Source organism: Neoarius graeffei, chromosome 10 (assembly GCF_027579695.1).
Source record: "Neoarius graeffei isolate fNeoGra1 chromosome 10, fNeoGra1.pri, whole genome shotgun sequence".
In the NCBI taxonomy this organism is placed as follows: domain Eukaryota; kingdom Metazoa; phylum Chordata; class Actinopteri; order Siluriformes; family Ariidae; genus Neoarius; species Neoarius graeffei.
In genome coordinates, this window is record NC_083578.1 from 83,915,148 (window position 1) to 83,932,962 (window position 17,815).

At 41.7% G+C, this 17,815-nt stretch overlaps 1 protein-coding gene across 1 annotated transcript in view; it reads right to left on the reverse strand.

The window, feature by feature from the left end:
- The window catches only part of plxnb3 (plexin B3), a 275,840-nt gene that overhangs the window by 166,870 nt on the left and 91,155 nt on the right, over window positions 1–17,815 (reverse strand). The gene's annotated exons all lie outside the window — the stretch shown is intronic.

The window sequence follows — 17,815 nt, forward strand, 5'->3', positions numbered from 1 at the left end:
GACTTGTCCAGGGTGTACCCCGCCTTTCGCCCGTAGTCAGCTGGGATAGGCTCCAGCTTGCCTGCGACCCTATAGAACAGGATAAAGCGGCTAGAGATAATGAGATGAGATGAGAAGAAACCTTTATTTGTCACATGCACACTTCAAGCACAGTGAAATTCATCCTCTGCATTTAACCCATCTGAAGCAGTGAACACACACACACACGCACCCAGAGCAGTGGGCAGCCACACTAGAGCACCCGGGGAGCAGTCAGGGGTTCGGTACCTTGCTCAAGGGCATTTCAGCCCAAGGCCGCCCCACGTTAACCTAACTGCATGTCTTTGGACTGTGGGGGAAACCGGAGCACCCGGAGGAAACCCACGCAGACACAGGGAGAACATGCAAACTCCACACAGAAAGGCCCTCGCAGGCCGCTGGAATCAAACCCAGAACCTTCTTGCTGTGAGGCGACCGTGCTAACCACTACACCACCGTGCCGCCCCACATTTATGCAGTGAGGATCTCATTAAAATCTCATGTGATCCTGGTTACAGCCCTGATGCTGGAAAATTGAAATGAACAGGGGAAAAAAAGGAATTACAATAATTAAATAATTAATATAGAGGTTTAATATAGAGTAAGAAAGAAAAAAAAACTATTCATCACACACTTGTGAAATTCCTCTCTGCATTTAACCCGTCTGAAGCAGTGAACACACACATGCATACACACACGTGAACAATGAGCACACACACATACCCAGAGCAGTCGGCAGCCATGCTAACAGCGCCCGGGGAGCAGTTGGAGTTAGGTGTCTTTGCTCAAGGCACCTAACTCCCATATTAACCTAACCGCATGTCTTTGGACTGTGGGGGAAACCAGAGCACCCGGAAGAAACCCACGCAAACATGGGGAGAACCTGCAAACTCCACACAGAAAGGCCCTCGCCGGCCGCTGGGCTCAAACCCAGGACCTTCTTGCTGTGAGGCGACCGTGCCGCCCATGAGTATGTTAATGGTTCAAAATGGCATGTTGAGTGTGTGTGTGTGTGTGAGAGAGAGGTTTAAAAGCTCATGTTTATGACTGCACTTATTTATTTATTTATTTTAGTCCTTTCTTGTTTGCCATAGTGATGGATAGCTTGACGGACGAAGTGAGGCAAGAGTCACCATGGAACATGATGTTTGCGGATGATATTGTGATGTGTGGGGAAAGTAGAAAGGAGGTTGAGTTGGGTTTGGAGAGATGGAGGTATGCATTGGAACGAAGAGGAATGAAGGTGAGCAGTAGCAAAACAGAATACATGTGCATCAATGAGAATGGGGATGAGAGTGTAGTGAAGATGCAAGGAGTAGATGTAAAGAAAGTTGGTGAATTCAAATACCTGGGGTCAACTGTGCAGGAAAATGGGGGCTGCGATGGTGAGGTGAGAAAGAGAGAGCAGGCAGGGTGGAGCAGTTGGAGAAGGATTTCGGGAGTCATTTGTGGTCGGAAAGTCCCAGCAAAAGTGAAAGGTAAGATGTATAAGACAGTAGTGAGACCAGCTGTGATGTATGGATTGGAGACCATACCCTTAACGAAGAGACAGGAGGCAAAGTTGGAGGTGGCGGAGTTGAGGATGTTAAGGTTTGCGATGGGAGGTTGGACAGGATAAGGAACGAGCACATCAGAGGGACAGACAGCACATATGGAGAGCTTGGGAATTAAGCTAAGAGAGATGAGACTGAGATGGTGCGGGCACATCCTGAGAAGAGATGCAGAGCATGTTGGAAGGAGAATGTTGAGGATGGAGCTGCCAGGCACACGAAAACGAGGAAGGCCAAAGAGGAGATACATGGATGTGGTGAGAGAGGACATGAAAGTGGCAGGTGTGGTAGAGAAGGATGCAGAAGACAGGGAGCAATGGAGACGAAAGATCCGCTGTGGCGACCCCTAATCGGGAGCAGCCAAAAGAAGAAGATGGTTTTATTTAATTATTGTAATTCCTTTTTTTTCCTGTTCATTTCAATTTTCTAGCATCAGGGCTGTAACCAGGATCACATGAGATTTTAATGAGATCCTCACTGCATAAATGTGTCAGTTAATATATGAGAGCCAAATGTGTACTACATCAGCTGCTAATTTCAGATCCTCATAATATGGTCCTTCCATTCTTACATGCACTGTAGTTAGACTGTTTCATTTTGCGGAGTTCATAAATGAAATAGTTAACAAAAGAGTTTTCATATTCGTATTGAATTTGACAAATGGAGACGCTAGAAAACTACGTAAGGGGTAGACTTAAACAAAAACAAACAGACAAACAAACAAATAAATAAATGAAAAGTTGTGCAGAGCAAGATACAGCCGAAAATCACAAACAAACGAAAGTTATGGCCGATTAGATGTTTTTACAAGATTTGATCTTGGTGACCTTGACCCACCAAAAACTAATGATGTCTTTCGCTACGTTCACACTGCAAGGCTTAATGCTCAATTCCGATTTTTTTGTGAAATCCGATTTTTTTGTGAGGTCGTTCACATTAACAAACATATGCGACTTGTATGTGATCCTCAGTATGAACAAAAAGCGACCTAAAAGTGTTCCGCATGCGCATTGCACGATACGATGACGTCACACGCAGTGAGCATGGCCAGTGTTTACGGAAGTAAAACCGCCCGGTTGCGGTATGACTCATCCAATCTAGCTTGAATAGCTGCATCCCCCCAAATGGAAATCAGCTCCCTAACCTCTGCGTCCTTCCATTGAGAAGATTCAGAACCTTCACAGCCCGAAGCGTCCCTCGCATTGATGTCATGCGCAGGGGCGCAGATACGTTTTTTGAACTGGGGGGGACAAAAAACTGGGGGGGGACAAAGCTGCCAGCAAACCAACCCCAACCCCGATATGCCTGTCAAACTTGTTGTGGGTTACCATAGCAACCAATCTCAAGCTCGCAACCTGTGCAGTCTGCGCAGCTCAACCAACCGAATATCAGTCTTTGTTTTATGTGAATTGTTGCAACTATGTATACACTGCTGTGCACCTCAATAAACCGAATGGTAATTAGTCTTTTGATTTTTCCGTGAGGTTTGCCTTATGCAAAGTGGGGGGGGGGACCGAATGAAGTGAATTTAAATCTGGGTGGGACGAATCCCACCCTCTATCTGCGCCCGTGATTATGTGCCATGTTGTTGTAACTTTTTTTGAGAGACCCGCCGCCTACTTCAGCGCAGAATAGTGACGTTTGTGGCTTGTTGATGACGTGTAAGTCGGATGAATGCGACCTGGCGGTTCAGACTGAAGTCGCATATGAAAAGAGCGGATAGGAATCGGAATTAGGACCACATATCCAAACGGCCTGGGTCGGATTTGAAAAAATCGGATCTGTGTCGTTCATATTGTCAATAAAAGATCGGATACAGATCACATATGGGCGAAAAGATCGGATTTGAGTCACTTCAGCCTGCAGTGTGAACATAGCCTTTGTGTGACCCTAGTGAGTTGTCCTGTCCATTTTGGTGAAGATTGGTCAAGAAATGACGACACTAGAGCACAAACAAACAAGCAAAAACAAATGGACAGATCAACGTACTTGCAAAAATCTTTGATTTTCGCAAGTAACAAACCTTATGGCATTACTGATATAGCTAATTTTATTATATCCACATTCACTGGATATGAGCAAATCGCACGCTCTGACTGGCTATTCTACTACTAAAGGCCAATTTATGCTGACAACCCAGTCCTCGCAGATAGCGTCGCAGACAGTGTCTGCGTAGCCCCCCCCCTTTCGCAGAAGCTCTGCGCGCACCTCCCAAAAATTGTGACCACCGCAGAAGCCTCGCAGACAGCGTCGCAGACAAGAGGGCTCTGATTGGTCCACTCTACATCCGCTGTACACGCACTTCCGCTTCCCTACTTTCCCGGTTTGTTTTGTTTTCACGACCGCCATTTTTAAAAACACGAGCGAAGATGGAGCAGCACGAAGAGCGGTTGATCGAGGAAGTGAGGAAGTACGGACATCTATACGACTCCAGTTCTAGTCATTATAAGTAACCGGAGGATAAACACTCCACTAACCACACCCACCAACTACTCCTAGCGACTTCGCGCCCCCTTGCGTTGTGGCGGTGAATAACATCGCGCACGCCTATTACTCCCCGCTCAACGATAAATTACAACTGTCTGCGAAAAGCTATCTGCGAAAGCCTTGTCGCAAGAGCATGCAGAGGCCTTAAGGCTATCAGCTCATATACCATGAGTAGAGAAAAACAAAATGGCGGAGCGTATTGCTGAACCAACCGAGGACGAAATAAAAACTCGACTCGAAAAACAAAACCCCAAAAAATACAAACAAGCAACAAAATATGGAAAAAAAGTATTTGATGGTAAGAATGTATATCTTTTTATTTTTCAAGAATTATTATTACAGCATTTTTCACAAATTGCTCCTGTCATTTCACCGGTTTGTTTACATTCTAAGCGGAAACGATTTTGTCAAATGTTTTGCATGAAGTTTTTATTTATCGACTTTACAAAAAAATAAAAATAAAAATGCTCTGGCTCTCAAAATCCAGTGAATGTGGATTGAATAAAACAGTTATTCCACTCAATCTCGTTGTACATGGCTTATAGCTGACGAGGCACGTCAGCTCATGTACGACTCGATTTCATGGAATAACTGTTAAATAGCCATGAGTGTTGCATTCAAAATAACTTATTATATGGCACAAGCTACTTCCGGTAAAATCGTGTGCTCTGATTGGCTCCTTGGCAGGCAGTATTTTCCCGTAATGCCCGTGAGCGATTACGGACTTTCTTTCCAAGGTGCAGGCTTTCAATGTTGCAAAAAACAAACAAAAACAACAAAAAAGATTAATTGGAAATCAAACCAGAATCAAAAACGGCCGAAAAACACAAAAGACAAACAAGAGTCACCTAGTTATTCTAGAAACGAGCAACAAAGAGCATTCAGAATCCGTTAAAGTGCCATTCCACCATTGGATGTATTCTTTGGCATAAAATACAATACATTTTATGACAACATGACTAGACAGAGAAATCTTTTAGCTTCAAAATGATATTTTTCATTATCTCTAGCGTCAAACATAATTTTTTGACAACGACAAGTATATTAATTTTGCGACCAAAGTCACCTACCCTTTTAATTTCCGCGCGGTAGTGAAACGTGATGTCATCGGCAGGTTCCCCTTCTTGTGTACCACGTGTCGGTCTATTTTTAGACCAGGAAACCCCCAAAGTGAGAGAGTCATTTCTCCTCGTATATGGGGGCCAAAAAAATTGCGAAAAATTTTGAGTTAATCTTTCAGTTAGCTAGATTTATTGGTATTAGCTAGATTTATTGGTATTATTTTTATCGCGTTCTATCCGCCATTGCTGATAATATGTGCCACGTCACACGGTACACAAGAAGGGGAACCTGCCGATGACATCACGCGCGGAAATTAAAAGGGTAGGTGACTTTGGTCGCAAAATTAATATACTTGTCGTTGTCAAAAAATTATGTTTGATATATCATTTTGAAGCTAAAAGATTTCTCTATCTAGTGATACCATTTATATATGTTGTCAAAATATATTGTATTTTATGCCAAAGAATACATCCAATGGTGGAATGGCACTTTAACCACAATTCAGGTTTGAAACCGCTAGTTGTTTATTCTGCATGCGTGACTCAACTACGTTACAAATATGATGTGACTGAAAGCAGCGCCACGCCTCATTATAATGACCGTCTATTTTAATCTTAGAAATAAAAAAAGCCATATAATAAACTCCTTATTAACCTCGCTTGCCTGGTCTTTATGGGAAAATATCAGACCGTAAAGACCTCACGCTCAGTTAATAAGTGGTTAATAATACGCATCATATTAAGAATAGTGTAGAAAAAAAAATCAATATAAATGTAACCAGTAGACATATTGAAAGTTAGCAGGATGACATGAGTGTGACATACATGATGTACAATACAGAATAAAAAGCTTTCTAGACATGATGTTTGTAGCTACACCTGATCATACATAAGCCAAGGTTGCATTTGCTTATTGAATATTTCTTGAATGCTGAATTTTCTTCCTGAATATTCGATTGCGGATCTTTTACTCAAAATGAATAGCCACATAATTATGTAATAACACAATACGAGCATAAAAACTTCCAGCTAGAAATCAAAATCATGATACAAAGGCAGGTAATGTTTATTTCACCCTACGTTGTCCTTTTTTTGTCATCCTCATTCTTGTCCCCTTTTCTTTTTTGATTTCTCTTTTTTTATTAAACCTGCTAGATAAAGCCTCCTGGCTTACAAGGATTTGGTAAACAGAGCAAAAAACATTGTGTTCAGTGCTAAGGTCAATAACCTACAGCAGATTCTGTTCATCTATCCCGCTGAGGATAGTTGCCAGGGTTACCTAGGAGACAGGCCACACCCACTTGAAAAAAAAAACTGTATTTGAAGGCCTTTGAAGTAATTACTCTTAGAATAAAATAATAATAATAATAATAATAATAATAATAATAATAATAAACCATTAATTATGTGAATGTGCAAGTGCCAGGTTTTGCATTGAACTGTAGGCTACATACTACATACAATAATAATTATATTACTCATTTATTAACATCACAGCGGTCTAATACAACAATTTAGCTTTCCTTACCTAAGGTGTGAATTTAAACTCGGCTTGTGCTTACATTCGGACGTCCTCCTGTACGCCGCAGTTTGGGTAAGCAGATGGTTTTTTGGCACATGACTTGCCTTCGTTAAACCAGGGCTTGACATTCGACATGAAACAGTGTTGAACTCAAAATGTGTCGGATTTAATAGATTACTGCACATCCCTTTGGAGCCTGTCTGTGTAATGGGACACAGCTGTGATGAATTTCCCACGATGTCAAACTTCCACTAACAAACAGGTACAAAAAAAATTAAGTCAAAATATGGATATGCATTAAAAGGTTTTTAATGGAAAAAATGGAATGGATCCAAACTAAAGAAGTTGTGTTAACACTGCCTCGGTGTGTGTGTGTGTGTGTGTGTGTGTGTGTGTGTGTGTGTGTGTGTGTGTGTGTAAGAGAATCAGAGACAGAAAGAGAAAAAAGGAAGTAGGAAGAGAGAGTAGATTAAATGTAAAGGTGAGACAGTTGTGTATATAGAGACAGAGAGAGAGAAAGAGAGTGAGTGACAGGGGCAGTGGACTGGACGGCTCCCTGGTGGGAGACAGAGGACGAGCTCAGCTGGGAGTGTTTGGCCAGCAGTGACGAGCCTCATCAAACTGCTCATAAAATATTAATCACACTCACAAAGCGCCTCCATCACACACTCCAGGCAGACAAGGAAGAGGAGGAGGAGGAGGATGAAGACGAGAGAGAGAGACTATAGGAAAAAGAGGCGAGGCAGAGAGACAGAGGTAAAGTGGAGGAGGTAGAGAGAGGTGGACAGCTTGAAAAAAAGGAGTAAATGAAAGAAAGGAAGGAAAAGAGAGGAAGTGACTGAAGATGAGGGAGACAATGGGACTATGCAAGAAACAGGAGAAAGGAACAAAGGAAAGACAGAGGAAAAGACGGACAGAAGAAAGACAGGTTGGGAAGAAACAGAGAGAGAGAGGAGAAGATGGAAAGAGAGTGAGAAGAAGTGATAAGAAACAGAGGGAAGAGAAATGGATAGAGGAAAAGAAAAAGGCAAGATTGAGGAAGAGAGGAAAAGGGGTAGAATAAGAGCTGGAGAATTGAAAGAGGAAAAGAAAGGAGAGATGGAGGAAGAGTGGGGTTGGAAGAGGATGGAGAAGAAAGAGAAATGAAAAAAGAAGGAGAAAAAGAGTGGTGATGAGAGAGAGAGAGACTATAGGGAAAAGAGGCGAGGCAGAGAGACAGAGGTAAAGTGGAGGAGGTAGAGAGAGGTAGACAGCTTGAAAAAAGAAAGGAGTAAATGAAAAAAGGAAGGAAAAGAGAGGAAGTGACTGAAGATGAGGGAGACAATGGGACTATGCAAGAAACAGGAGAAAGGGACAAAGGAAAGACAGAGGAAAAGACGGACAGAAGAAAGACAGGTTGGGAAGAAACAGAGAGAGGAGAAGATGGAAAGAGAGTGAGAAGAAGTGATAAGAAACAGAGGGAAGAGAAATGGATAGAGGAAAAGAAAAAGGCAAGATTGAGGAAGAGAGGAAAAGGGGTAGAATAAGAGCTGGAGAATTGAAAGAGGAAAAGAAAGGAGAGATGGAGGAAGAGTGGGGTTGGAAGAGGATGGAGAAGAAAGAGAAATGAAAAAAGAAGGAGAAAAAGAGTGGTGATGAGAGAGAGAGAGAGAGAGAGAGAGAGAGAGAGAGAGAGAGAGACTATAGGAAAAAGAGGCGAGGCAGAGAGACGGAGGTAAAGTGGAGGAGGTAGAGAGAGGTAGACAGCTTGAAAAAAGAAAGGAGTAAATGAAAAAAGGAAGGAAAAGAGAGGAAGTGACTGAAGATGAGGGAGACAATGGGACTATGCAAGAAACAGGAGAAAGGGACAAAGGAAAGACAGAGGAAAAGACGGACAGAAGAAAGACAGGTTGGGAAGAAACAGAGAGAGAGGAGAAGATGGAAAGAGAGTGAGAAGAAGTGATAAGAAACAGAGGGAAGAGAAATGGATAGAGGAAAAGAAAAAGGCAAGATTGAGGAAGAGAGAAAAGGGGTAGAATAAGAGCTGGAGAATTGAAAGAGGAAAAGAAAGGAGAGATGGAGGAAGAGTGGGGTTGGAAGAAGATGGAGAAAGAAAGAGAAATTTAAAAAGAAGGAGAAAAAGTGGTGATGAGAGAGAGAGAGACTATAGGAAAAAGAGGCGAGGCAGAGACAGAGGTAAAGTGGAGGGGGTAGAGAGAGGTGGACAGCTTGAAAAAAGAAAGGAGTAAATGAAAGAAAGGAAGGAAAAGAGAGGAAGTGACTGAAGATGAGGGAGACAATGCAAGAAACAGAAGAAAGGGACAAAGGAAAGACAGAGGAAAAGATGGACAGAAGAAAGACAGGTTGGGAAGAAACAGAGAGAGAAGATGGAAAGAGAGCTAGAAAAAGTAATGAGAAATAGAGGGCGACAACAAGGGAAGAGAATGGGATAGAGGAAAGGAAAAGGCAAGCTTGAGGAAGAGAGAAAAGGGGTAGAATAAGAGCTGGAGAAATGAAAGAGGAAAAGAAAGATGGAAGAAGCGTGGGGTGGAAAGAGGATGGAGAAAGAAAGAAATGAAAAAAGAAGGAGAAAAAGATTGGTGATGGGGAGAGAGAGAGAGAGAGAGAGAGAGAGAGAGAGAGAGAGAAACAGGGGACGGAAAAGTATTTAAAGCAGAAGAAAGGGTGATAAAGAAAAAGAGATAAAGGAAAAGAGCCTGAAGCAGATGAAAGTAAGAAGTAAGTGTGATGGAGAAAGATAAAGGGAAAGACGGTGATGGAGGAAGAGGGCAAAAAGCAGAAGAAGGGGTGGTAGAGAAAAAGAGATAAAGGAAGTGAGCCAAAAGAAAAGCTAAAGTGATGGTGAAAGAAAGAGGAGGAGAGAGAGCGAGAAAGAGAAGCTAAAGCAGAAGAAGGGGTGATGAATAATAAAAAAAAAGATAAGGAAGAACGCCGCCAAAAATAAAAGAAAGGGTTAATTAGGGAGAGAAAGTGAAAGAGATGGAAGAAGAGAGTTAAAAACAAGAGAAATGATGGAGAAAGAGAGAGGAAATACAGGAGGTGTGCTGGAGACAGATTGAATGCAAGGAGGAGAGGTAATGAATGGCCGGACGGGTGGAGGAGGGGTGTGTGTGTGTGTGTGTGTGTAGGGGGGGTAGGGGTCACATGCTGTAATTGGGAGGGAATCTGTGTGACACAGAGGAAAGCATTATTGGCAGGTGGAACAAAAATGTACGCTTCTCTGAAATAATGAAGAGGAGAGAGAGAGAGAGAGAGAGAGAGAGAGAGAGAGAGAGAATAAGGACACAGAAGCCACAGAGCTACAGGAAATAACATCAGCTTGTTCTCAATTAATAGCAATTGCCTTTCACTAAAATGGTGTCTTTTTTAAAATACAGCAATTAGGAGTCAGGAATAGCAGCAGCAGTTTGCGTGTGTGTGTATATGTGTGTGTGTGTGTGTGTGTGTGTGTGTGTGTGTGTGTGTGGCCAACACAAAATCGAACAATGGAGGATTTGTTAGGAGGATGTTACTCTGCTCCCTTACACACATACACACTCACACACGCCAAGGACACTCTCAAAAGAGTACACACACACACACACACACACACACACACACACGCGTGCACACACAGACACCATACACACAGAGAAGCATATATTTATTCACTCTATTCATTTCTCCATCTGTGCAGCCATTCATTTGTTCTTTATTGATCCATCCAAACACCCATACATTTATCCACCCATTTATCCATCTACCTATTCATTTATCCACCTGTACATGCATCCACCCATACATCCTTACATCCATCCAACCATACATCCATCTAGCATCCATCCATACATGTATCCACCCATACATCCATCTAGCCATCCAACCACCTGTACCTGCATATAGCCATACACCTATCCATCCATCCATCCATCCATCCATCCATTTGTACATCTGTTCATCTGCACATCCATCTGTCCATCCATCCAACCTCCCATACATGTACTGTATCCAACCATCTGTACATCCATCCATCCACCTGAACATTCATCTATCCATCCATCCAACCATCCATGCACATATCCATCCATACACCCATCTATCCATCCAATCACTTGTACATCTGTTCTCCTGTACATCCATCTATCTAACCTCCCATACATGTATCCAACCATTCCGACACCCATCCATCCATCCATCCATCCATCCGTCAATCTATCGATCCATCCAACCATTCGTACATCCATCCATCCATCCATCCATCAAACTATCCATCCATTCGTCCATTCATCCAACCATCCGAGCATGTATCCATCCATACTTCCATCTATCCATCCATCCAACCATCTGTACATGCATCCGTCCATCCAACTATCCATCCATTCATCCATTCACCTGAACATCCATCCATACATCGATCCTTCTATCCACCAATCCTTACATCCACCCACCTTGCATTCATCCATCCACTCGTGCATCCATTCATCCATCTATCCATCCATACATTTCCCTCCATTCATTCATAACTCACCCCACCCACTCATCCATCCACCAATCCATTCATAATTCATCCACCCACTCATCCATTCATTGATAACTATTCATCTATCCATTCTTTCATATATATCTGTCAATTCATCCATTCATCCTTCCACCCTGCTCTGCCAATCCATCCATCCATCCATCCATCCATCCATCCACCCATCTTGTCACTTTCTTACAGCATGCATTAATTCATCAGTTCATCCATCTAATCACTCTCTTAAAACATATATTAATTCATGCATGCATGCATCCATCCATCATTTGTATTCTTATCTATCTATCCATCTATTCACTCTCTAAGAATCCATAAATCTTTCTCTCTCTGTATATGTATATATAATATACAGTCTCGCCATCCATCAATACATCCATCCATGGTGTATTCTGTCTATTTAATGAGTAAAATACTATATAGGAGAAGGTGCTAAACAATTAACAACACACACACATTTTATTATGTTATGTGGCGAGTTCTAAAAGGAACACAAAAAGCAACATAAATGAGCAAAATAAAGAGCAGACAGTTTGAAACAAATATCAGTTTCCTCTTGTGGTTAGTAAGGTGAGAGCTCTGCTTGCATGCAGCATGTGGTTTGGCTTTTATGCATCTAAAGAAAAAAAGTTCTACATCTGTAAGCTTGACTTGTGAAAAACGTCATATACATATATAAAATAGCGAGATAAGTTTATTAACACCACAGTGCAAAACATCAGATGTGGGAAATGATACAACACACACATACAGTATTCTATATAACACACACACACACAACTGTATAACAGTGCACATGTTCGTGATTAAAATCTGCTACAGAGTTCTGACTAAAGATTTTTTTTTTACTTTAGATTCATCTGATGTTCTATTTTCTAGCTAGTTAGTGCTTAACAAAATGATGTCACAGGGTTGATAATCCCACTCATATTTGATATGTAGGATCTGAATAATGGTTTTAATTACACAATACAAGAGTTTAGCCAAATTAGGTATGCTAGCTACTTAGCGTAACTCATGTTACCATGAAGTAGCTAGCAAAGCTTACTAGCAAACATTAGGTAAACTATTATTTTATATAATTATTCCAAAACAGCATTCAAATCCACCACCAAGTCGACTAAGGTTTTGCAGGTAAGGCTTAAACACGACAAGTTGTGCCGTTATCGGAAAATAATCAACGATAGGTTCGTGTGACATGGTGCGACATGAAGCAGATTTACTGTTACCGTCCTGAGGTAGATTATTTCATCCTAAAGTGTTTTATTCCACTTATACCACAACAATTTACAAGTACTATCTATCTATCTATCTATCTATCTATCTATCTATCTATCTATCTATCTATCTATCTATCTATCTAAATAAATGACACACCAGATTATTATCTGTTTATAGTAACATTTATGGAAGTTTCTTTTATCACTTATAGAAGCTATAAATATGCATTCCCTCACCAGTCTCTATTTTTTTGCTTCTCTCTTGAAATTAATTAAAAAAAACAAAAACCACCATGTCATGCTGCCTAGAAACCACAAACGTCAAGTCCTCTGTTCTGAAGACTTTCATGTGGAGGAAAACCTACTGACTGTCACAAAAAAGCACTGACACTGGAGACTCCTTCCATAAATACTAAATAAACATCTCCTTAATGAAAACTTCACCATAATCTTTTTTAACTCATTCCCTACAGCAAGCCGCTGACAGCGGCTCGGCGAATTTTCCCATTCCCTACGGAAAGACGGTACTATTGGCTTTGGTGACGTCATACGGAATTCCCTCGGAAACTCCCATAATAAAGCAGTACACGTGTATTTGACCAATCAGAGCCGTAGAGGACTGCACATAGACCACATTTGGATATTACAATTAGCGGGAAACCCCAGAAGTCATGCGTAGGGAAGGTTTATTATAGCAGGTATAGACTGCTATAATATTATTATAGTATTCATCTCATCTCATCTCATTATCTCTAGCCGCTTTATCCTTCTACAGGGTCGCAGGCAAGCTGGAGCCTATCCCAGCTGACTACGGGCGAAAGGCGGGGTACACCCTGGACAAGTCGCCAGGTCATCACAGGGCTGACACATAGGCACAGACAACCATTCACACTCACATTCACACCTACGCTCAATTTAGAGTCACCAGTTAACCTAACCTGCATGTCTTTGGACTGTGGGGGAAACCGGAGCACCCGGAGGAAACCCACGCGGACACGGGGAGAACATGCAAACTCCGCACAGAAAGGCCCTCGCCGGCCCCGGGGCTCGAACCCAGGACCTTCTTGCTGTGAGGCGACAGCGCTAACCACTACACCACCGTGCCGCCTTATTATAGTATTATAATATTATAATATAATATTATGACTGATGCTTGTGAAACCTACCATACTTTAGAATTATACAAAAATAATTCCATATTTAGAAAGGATAGGTTTCAAGGACTCGGTAAATGTATACTTTTCTACCTCTAAAATAATTTGTTATGGAGATAGAGACATTTAACTGAATGTACCTATTAAATTCGTGATTTTCACAAAAAGTATTCCGTCAAAACGTGACTGAAAAAAATTGGAGTATTCCGTAAGGAATGGGTTAAATATGTTTTTTAAATCTGTTTATGTGGAGCATCTGCCATTCAAGTCTCTATATACATTGTTACTATAGAAATGACAAGCATTTTAATATTAATTACTGCCAGAGCTGCTGTTAAAGACACGAATCAACACCTTTGGTCCTTCGGTGTAGTTAGAGCTACAGCTGGAGTTTGCTAGCAACACTTTTTAACCTAGGTTTTTTTTTTTTAAATAAACTAAATATGTACATCCCCAATTCCAAAAAAAGTTGGGACACTGTATAAAACGTATAAAAAGATTTGCAAATCATGGAAACCCTATATTTCATTGACAGTAGTACAAAGACAACATATCAAATGTTGAAACTGAGAAATTTTTTATTGTTTTTTAAAAAAATAGATGCTCATTTTGAATTTGATGTCAGCAGCACATTTCAGAAAAGCTGGGACAGGGGCAACAAAAGACTGAAAAAGTTGTGTAATGCTAAAAAAAAACAACCTAATTTGGTTCATTGGAAACTGGTCAGTAACATGACTGAGTATTAAAAGAGCATCCCAGAGAGGCGGAGTCTCTCAGAAGTAAAGATGGGGAGGGGTTCACCGCTCTGTGAAAGACTGCGTGGGCAAACAGTGCAACAATTTAAGAATAACGTTCCTCAATGTAAAATTGCAAAGAATTTGTGGATCACATCATCTGTGGTCCATAATATCATTAAAAGATTCAGAGAATCTGGAGAAATCTCTGTAGACAAGAGACAAGGCTGAAAACTAACATTGGATGCCTGTGATCTTCAGATCCTCAGGAGACACTGCATTAAAAGCAGACATGTGTCTGTAGTGGAAATCACTGTATGGGCTCAGGAACACTTCAGAAAACCATCGTCTGTGAAAACAGTTCATTACTACATCTACAAATGCAAGTTAAAACCAGATATAAACAATATCCAAAAACACCGCCACCTTCTCTGGGCCTGAACTCTTTTACGATGGACTGAGGCGAAATGGAAAGTTGTCCCGAGGTCTGATGAATCAAAAGTAGAAATTCTTTTCAGAAATTATGGACACCACGTCCTCCAGGCTAAAAAGGAGAGGGACCATCCGGCTTGTTATCAGTACACAGTTCAAAAGCCAGCATCTGTAATGGTATGATGGTGCATTAGTGCACATGACACGGGTAGCTTGTACATCTGGGAAGGCATCATTAATGCTGAATGATATAAACATGTTTCAGAGCAATATGCTGCCATCCAGACAAAATCTTTTTCAGGGAAGGCCTTCCTTCTTTCAGCAAGACAATGCCAAACTGCTTTCTGCACATATTAAAACTGCATGGCTCCATAGTAAAAAAAAAAAAAAAAAAAAAAAAAAGAGTCCAGGTGCTAAACCGGCCTGCCTGCAGTCCAGACCTGTCTCCCATTTAAAACATCTCATCTCTAGCTGCTTTATCCTGTTCTACAGGGTCGCAGGCAAGCTGGAGCCTATCCCAGCTGACTACGGGCGAAAGGCGGGGTACACCCTGGACAAGACGCCAGGTCATCACAGGGCTGACACAGATACAGACAACCATTCACACTCACATTCACACCTACGGTCAATTTAGAGTCACCAGTTAACCTAACCTGCATGTCTTTGGACTGTGGGGGAAACCGAAGCACCCGGAGGAAACCCACGCGGACACGGGGAGAACATGCAAACTCCGCACAGAAAGGCCCTCGCCGGCCACGGGGCTCGAACCCGGACCTTCTTGCTGTGAGGCGACAGCACTAACCACTACACCACCGTGCCGCCCACATTTGGTGCATTATGAAGCACAAAATACAACAACGGGTACCCCGAACTGTTGAGCAACTGAAATTGTATCTCAGGCAAGAATAGGACAACATTACTCTTTTAAAGCTACAGCAATTGGTCTCCTCAGTTCCCAAACGTTTACAGAGTGTTGTTAAAAGTAGAGGTGATGCAATACAGTGATAAACATGCCCCTGTCCCAACTTTTTTTGAAACATGATGCTGGCACTAAATTAAAAATGAGCATGTATTTTACATTTCTCAGTTTCAACATCTGATATGTTGTCTTTGTACTATTTTCAATGAAATATAGGGTTTCCATGATTTGCAAACCATCGTATTCTGTTTTTTTTTTTTTTTTTTATGTTTTAAAGCAAAGTTTGCTGGCAAGCTTGACATTGGTGGTGATTTTTGTACATGAAATTTTGAAATTGGTTGATCAAATTTACATAAGGTTCGACCTTTGTTATGTGATCCTTGGTCACGTTTCCTGCAATGTGGTGGAAACACAGACCAAGAACTGTATGGTTCTGCTTCGGTGTCTGTTGGCTATAAAGAAGCCTCTCACTCAGCATGTGAGCAAGTGTGAGAGTGGAAAAATGAACGTGATAAGATCTTAATGGCGAGGATGGTTGTGTGCTTGCGCATTTATGTGCATGTATAACTATATATATATATATATATATATATGTGCGTGTGTGCGTGCGTTTATAGCTGTGTGAATCAAAGAGTGTGTGGGCCTGTAAGTGAACGAGTGCGTGTGTTTGAAACAGAAACTGAAAGACATCGATTGTGCCCAGTTTCGTGCCCTGGCTGCATGTAAAGAGCCTCCTCCACAGCACAGAACACCCCACATACACTCCACATTCCTCCTTGGTCCCGCTCTGTCTCTCTCGAACACTTCATTTTTTTTTTCCACTCGTCTCCCTTTCTCACACAGTGCACTCCATTAACACCAGGCGGTTAAAATGCGCAGGCCGTATGCCCATTACAAAATCAAAGCGGGATTTGATAAAGATGACCAGTGTGCGTGTTAACGGAAGCGCCGTGACCTTCCCGTGTTTTGGATGGCTCTCGTCGGGCTTTGAATGGAGCCACTGTGACTGTGCATGACCTCTGACCTCTCTCTACTGCAGAGTTTCCTTTTTACATGCTGAGCCAAATATGCGACTGGCAGAAAGCAGACCTGCACAGAATAATAATTCTTCGGCTGATTCGATTCGGCTCGCGTTAACTGAACTGGAGACGCGCATCGTGTCTGGCTGAGGATGGAAACGCTCAAACTCACTGTGGATAAATACAGCAATATTTCACGCTCTGTAACTAAATGCTTATACAATCAAACAAAAGGTTCTGATCTGATAACAGTGTCTTTGAGCTGCACAGTGTGGATTCGAGATGACACTGATTTTATGATTAAATATTGTGACTGTGATGGACAGATCGTGATATACCTTATATTAAAAACTGATTCTGACCTGTGAGATAAGGCTGCGGTCCTGAGAGGGAGAGGCGTGGTAGAGGGGGTAGTGCAGCTGTAGACTCATTGCTAGCTGCTAAAACGGTGTGTGTTCAAATCTGAGGACTACCAGACAGGTAGGGACCTTTTGCCTCTTGAGCCAAAAGGTCCCTAAGCTACCCTTAACCTCGGAATAGTCTTGATCGGATTCTTTTGCCTCTTCTTGATTATTTGTCATCCCACAGTGCTGCTGAATTCTGAATTCAGATTGGTCAGTAGGTGTTGATTCGTTTTCAGTAACAGCAGCTCTGACAAGAAGTTAATTCACAGGTTTATATTTTATATCATTATCCATACAGGACACTTTTTCAATGGAATAAAAACATGTATTCTTGGTTTGATCGTATGCAATATTGTTAGCATATCGCTTATCCTATGTGTATTACGTCACTCTACCCAATGGAGAATGAGCATTGAATATGGTTTACGATATTGCATGGTTGTCAAGACAACATGACGTCACACGTCAGAGACGTAAAACTTCTGCACTAGCGAACGACTGTGACAATTTGTAAACAAACATGGCTGCCAGGTTTGCTTCGCGAAATGTGGAAGATTTTGAGAGAATTTTGAAAGAGAAAGACGCGTTGAACATCCAAAAGGAATGTGTATGTACCGTATAATAATAATATTGGCTGGCTTTTTTTCAAGGTATATCAGAGATATTCCATTCAGCTACTTGTCTTCGACTCGTTCAATATCATGCTAGCTGAATGGAATATATCTGATAGACCACTCAACGCCAGTCAATATTATTTATTATCAGTGATGGGAATAACGGCG